Below are 6823 nucleotides of genomic sequence, written 5' to 3'. Positions count from 1 at the left end.
GTATAGCACTCATATGCTAATAATGGCATTAATGATAACTAACAATAAAATATAAAATTTATTACAACTTATTATAATAAAATCATGTGAATGTGGCCTCTCTTTTGAGAGTTAAGATGAATATCAATATATTTGACTGCAGGTAACTACAAGTAACCGAAAATATGGAAAACAAATATGGTGATATACTGTCAAAGATAAATTTCAAATTTCCAACTTCTTGATGTTGTGTTTTCCTTCATGATCCAATAGCACTGTGCTTTTTAGCACGTAATTTTTCCTCTCAAATGATCCCCTTCCACATTCTTGCCCTGGCTTCCTTCAAAAGAAAATCTATTTTATGTTGAAACTTTGAAAAGCATAATTACATTCATTTATTGGATTCTAATTTCTTAGAATCAAATTACTTCTATTTGAAATCAGTGAGCTATATTCAACTGAGTAGACTATGAATAAACCTATGAAACTAAAATCCCATCTATCTGTAGGAATAAGATATACTTTGGAATCATGTTTGAATATATGGTCTGGATAATTATATAAATCTTCTGCTAATATTTCAAATTCATTTTGAGTTAGACTAACAGGTTTTGATTGAAGTAAGATTGCATTCAGGGCCATGTATGCAGCAGAACTAGCTGAACACTGTCTGAAAATATTCACATTCTAACTTTGTCAGGATGAATGAATTGTGTGAATACTTTTCAGGACTACAGGAAACTTAGGCATTTTCAGGAGACCAAACATTTGCCAATCCAGAAATTCTGAGCATCAAATAACTCCAGTGTGCTTTATCATTCCTGTTTGCAACACAGTTATCACCATTTACTTAGAGGGAACTATGTGAGGAAGCTACAGCCTGCCCAAATAACTTCTGGATTGTTCTGTCTCTACACTCATCTTACCAAACTACTCTCCATACTATGTTAGATCTCGTGAATACAACACTCCAGTCCATGGCCACTCAAAGTAACTATTTAGACAGGTCACTCAGACTTCAAATACATCCTTTTTCAAGCAAATCATATGAACATTGATGAAAAGAGCAAAATGCAATTACAGTTTGGTTTCTTCCTTTTCTTTGCTGACCTTACCTGCTTTAGAAATTGACTAGGTTCCAGTAATCGTTAAAAGAAAGCCAAATCTGGTGAGGTGTGGAAAACCGGGGGACCTGATTCTTTTTAAGAACCTCGATTAGATGTTTCCAGAAACAGAGATGTGCATATCTTAGCTGTGTCCCTTTTTATGTCATTCTGAAAAATGCACAAAGAAATCAAGAGTGGACCTATGTGTTTCATGAAGTTTTTTTCGTATCTAATTATCCAAATTCTTGTGGATTTAGCCAACTTTATCACAGTGGTAGAATGTGTCTTAGGTATTGAAAGGAGCATGGATTATCACATAATGTTATAGCCAGTAATTTGACTGAAGTATTCTAATTCTAGTTCCAAGTTATCTTTGCTAATTAATTCAAATTTGATAGACTGAGTTAACACAGGATAAGCAAAAATGAATAAAAATACTCCGTACTTCCCTCCTCAACATTGAAGAAAATATTTCTACATCTTCAAGATTCTCAATCTCAAGGAATCTCAAGATTCTCAAATAATATAAATTCAATATAAATTTATATTACTTTCTTCTTTTATCTATATGAAAAGAGTAATCCTTCCCACCTAAAATATGCTCCTAACAAGCCAAAAAAGTTGACTTTCTTCACATAAGGCCAGACCATTCTTTCACATTTATTCACCTTCTAACTGTGCTTAATATATTACCTACCTTAAGAAAGTCATTCAGTAAAAAATGCTTTTTTACTGAGAGTAGGAGCTTGAGGCTTTGGAGCTGTATACCAAGATGCTGTTTTCATCCAGTTAACACCTTCGAGCTCCAGTTTTCTTCTTTACGATGAAGAAAATGGCTTGAATATTTTTTTAAGGTTCAGCTTTCATTTAAAATAATCCATCAGTAATGATGCCCTTGAAACAACTGACCAGAAACATGTTCTTGGTTAGTGGTGAGCAGTATTTTTACTGTACTTTTTATGAGAGTCATAAAGGGTGGATCATTGAAAAAAGACTATTTTCCTTTCCACACACAACTAAGCATCTGTGTAACCACTCAGCTTCTGATTTTTTTTTTTTAATGAAGCCTTGGATACACAGGTGATCTTTGACTTTGATTCAGCTTCATTTTTTTTTCAGCTTCATCTTGAAGGCAATTGGCTTAAGCTAACTTTAGACTTAAGCCCAAATCTGAACATGCACCATAACCAAAAAAGCAGGTTGTCAATTATGTATAATATTACTGTGATTACATGTTGAAATCAAGCAATGCCGGTAAGGCTGTAAACTTAGGTGGAATGTTGTCCGGTGTGTCAGTAACAAGTTGTATCACCATCAATACTTGTGCAGATGTGTCCATCTCTTTGAATAGTAACAGTTTGGACATAAACATTGACAATTTATAGGATAAAAGGATTTAATGTTTGGGGGAGAAGACTTCCTAAGTGGTGCTGAGTAGTTTCTATTTTCATTACTTCAGAGCAAATGTTGTGCTGTCAGTTACACTAAAATTGACTGGTGATTCCATTGGAAGATAGCTTGACCATTGCGTAAAGGTTTGCATTCATTTTATTGCCATGAGAAGCCAGCGAAATGAGTGCTAAAAGTCAAAGAATGCAGAAAATTAAAGTTATTGATTCATTGCAGGAAAGCAGCAGGCAAGGGCAAGTGAAGACCACAGCATCAAGGTGAAAGGCTAAGCATTTTATAATGCTTTGAGCACATCAAAAGGGCATGAGATGATCAAACCAAGTGTCAGGAAGGCTTTCTTTAGATGAGCTGACAGTTATTTTATCTCACAGGGACACCTGTATTATATGGATGGTCACACAGTAAAAAGCCAAGTTGCAAGGTCCACTGTTCTGATTCTCATGGAAAATCCCTGTGGCTCACGATCATGCTGAGGAAACCTGTGTTCATTAACTCTGAGAAAAGAGTCACAGACCATTAGGAGAAATGTGTACTTCTGTACATTCTCAAATTTCAGCTTGTTGTTTATGTTATATAAGCTTTCTGCTTCAATGAATTCTTTACAGTTTTTAAATACATTTCGTAAGTGACTGCTTCAATCATGGAATTTTCCTCTTCTTATTTTTATGTATGGACATGACACTAACTCAGTGTGGCTTTACTTAGGAAGAAGAGTATGATCATTCCTTGGTCCTCATAGTTCCTTGATTCTGGGAAGTATATTGAGCACCAGAAACAGCAAGTATCTAACATATTGTGGCTGGAAGGAGAACAAGGATGGGGGATATAAGGCAACTGACATTGACAAGTTCAAGCTTGTGTTTGTACCAGGACAAAATTTTCTGGCCAAAATTTGCCACATTGATGAGGAAAAATTTGTCACAAGCCTGATGAGTTTCAAAGAAGTCCAGGAGCAAGGTATGACTCTGTAACATGTCTGCAAATTCTATAAGACAGCCTAAACACAGGATTTTGCTTTGAGTATTGAGCAGCTGAGCTCCTCAAATGTGAAACCCAGACCTGACCCATGAAGATAATTATTACCCAGTTCCTGAAGCCTTTGCCTAAAGAAATAAAGACTTATTGGGGTCTAATACCTAGATATTTGAAGAATACCTAGCAAATATGCACTGAAACTTGATTGTGACACAGATGTCAGGACAGCCCAGGAGACAGACTTTTCCCCTGGACTGGAACTTGAGAGAAGTTATATTTCCAGATAAGAGAAAGCCAGATACCTACTCCTGAGATCTAAGTGTTGCATTTGTGTTTTATATTTGTGTTTTGTGGAAAAGTTCTCAAGAGCCAAATGTTTGTGCTGAAACTATTATTTTCTTCTGCTTCTGCCAGATCAAAAAGCCAAGAAAACATTCTATTTGTATGCACCACAGGAACCAGACATAGATGACTTAGCTAAACAGCATACATTGAACTATATGAATGGAAAACAAAAACAAGAAATATAATGACATTCAAGGATAAAAGAAGGTGGGAGGAGAAATAAAAAAGTACATCTCTCACTAGTTCATTGAGGGCAACATTAAATATGCAAATTCTTTCAGCCATTTTAGTTTCAGGTGGCCTCCATTTCAGGAAAATATATATTTCTGTGTTTCCTACATAAGCTTCCATTTTAAACTATGATAGTAGAAATAGCCATGAATTATTAAAACATACCCGTGCCCTCACACTCCTTACTCAGACCAGCAACACAACATTTCTGTATTTGTGAGTATTAAGATCTAGTTTGGAGAGTTCATGTTTTTCTCAAATGTATTATCTTAGGAAGAACATAATTTTGTGTGCAAATCATTCTATGCTATAGATAATAACAAAATTAACCTACATTAAGAAATTATTTTAACAACCTAAGTTTACAGACCAAATTAGAGAAAAAGGAAGGATACAAGGAAAGCCAACATTTTGGCCCTAACCTTCTAAGGTCAATTAAGACTCAGGACATATGAGAACTTGTACTGTAACGTCATGTACCTCGGTAGTGTCCCAAATTTTCTGATCAAGAAAATTATGGGGCCAAAGAGGAAAGTGATCGATGACGTAGAGTGTGCCTAAGGAGAGTCACATGGGGAGAAGACACTCTCTCAGGCTTTCACAGAGAGCACATTGGCCAAGCAATGGCCGTGACTCATCCACATGGCTGCACTGATGAAGGTTCTACAATCTGAGGTACAGGATCTCAGGACAAATCCTGAGGGCATTTCACTGACCTTCTCAGACCAAAAAGCTACAACTCTTGTTGCATAGGTCCTGCTTTACCTTGGTCTTGACCATCCAGTAGAAAAGTATGAAGTCGAAATATAAGAAATAAAGCCATGCTGTTAAGTTGAGCTGTGGGGGACTCAGGTCAATAATTTCTGACATTGCCAGTTAAATATAAGACCCAATGCTATTATAGGCTACTGGACTCTTTTAGAATATTTTGCTGAGTTTACACACCTATAATATGCAATAACGGAACTTAGAAAAAATGGGGTATACCGATGAATGTCCATTTTGTATCTGTGTATTCAAAGAGGTTGGGATAGATATATAGTTGCATTCTCTTAATGAATAGAATGATTTGTTCTAATGGTGTTTGTAAATAGGATCACAAGTCCGCATCTTGTACAGCAATTAATCACTAAGAAGAATGTATGCAGTGTATTATTTGTTGAAACTGTCCTTCTGATATGATTCGAAACTGTCTCATTGCTATCTGTTTGTCAATAAAACTTTGGAAAAAAATAAAAAAAAAATAAAAGAAGAAAAAAAAAGAAATTATTTGTATTATTTGAGAATAACTGGAGGTTGGTAGAAAGATTCTAAGACAACATATGAAAATAGAAATTATTTTATATTCTATATATATCGGGATTGGGATTTTTCTTTGGAAGTGTTCCATTAATTACAAAAGAAAAAGCACCTAAGATTGGAGATGAGTTATGTATTCTTGGGAAAGAGGATCACGGGATCTGCTGATGAGGTTGTTGATCAATACTTCTTTCTCTTAGAAAACTGCCCTCCAGGAATTTAGAGAAACAATACCTTTTACAATAGCACTATGGAAAATGAAATACCTTGGAATTAATCTAACTAAAGAAGTCAAAGATCTTTTCAAGGAAAATTACAGTATTCTGAAAAAAGAAATCTTAAAGGATTTTAGAAAATGGAAAGATATTCCCTGCTCCGAGAAAGAAGGAATGACATTGTGAAGGTGACCATACTCCCAAAATTGCTGGGCAGATTTAAAGCAATCCCTATCAAACTACCACCAACATACCTCACAGACCTAGAGAAATTGTTCCTAAAATTTACTTGTAATCAGAAAAGACCTAAGATACCAATAGCAAAACTGGGCAACAAAGACAAGGAAGGAGGCATTACAATTCCTTACTTGAAATTATACTAAAAAGCTGCTGTGATAAAATCAGCATTGTAGTGGCAACAAAATACACCTGAGGAACAATGGAATAGATTAGAAGGCACAGAAGCCTCTACAAACACACTCAACCATCTTATCTTTGACAAAGAGGCCAAACATGCTTACTGGAAGAAAGATAGACTCTTTAACAAATGGTGCTGGAGAAACTGGCTCTCTACATGCTGAAAACTAAAACTTGACCCAGGTCTATTACCATACACTAAGCTAACATTAAAATGGATTAAAGATATAAACATTAAAACAGAAACACTAAATCTCCTGGAAGAGAAGATAGGAGGAGCTCTTGAAGGCATAGGGGTAGGCAAAAATTCATGAACAAAAATCAGATTGCATGGATAATACTTGAAATAATTAATAACTGGAACCTTCTCTTATTGAGAAGTTTTTGCACGTCAAAAGAAATTACCAATAAAGTGAAAAGACAACCCACAAATTTCAAAAAAAATCTTGACTAATAACTACTCAGACAAAGGTCTGCTCTCTAGAATTTATAAAGAGCTAAAAAACATTAGAGCCCCAAAATTTAAAGATCCAGTCCAGAAATGGGCATCTGAGATGAACATACACTTCTCAGAGGATGAAATTAAAGAAGCGAATAAATATATGAAAAAATGCTCTACATCACTAGCCATCCATGAAATGCAAATTAAAACAACACTGAGATACCATCTCACCCCACAAAGAATGGCTGTCATAAAGAACTCAACCAACAACAAATGCTGGAGAGGCTGTGGAGAAAAAGGAAAATTTCTCCACTGCTCTTGGGAATGTAGACTGGTACAACCATTATGGAAATCAGTGTGGAGACTCCTTAAAAAACCAGGACTGGAAATCTCATTCAAACTAG

The sequence above is a fragment of the Octodon degus genome, unplaced genomic scaffold (genome assembly GCF_000260255.1).
Source record: "Octodon degus isolate 3935 unplaced genomic scaffold, OctDeg1.0 scaffold00262, whole genome shotgun sequence".
NCBI lineage: Eukaryota > Metazoa > Chordata > Mammalia > Rodentia > Octodontidae > Octodon > Octodon degus.
Note: the sequence above shows the minus strand (reverse complement) of the source record.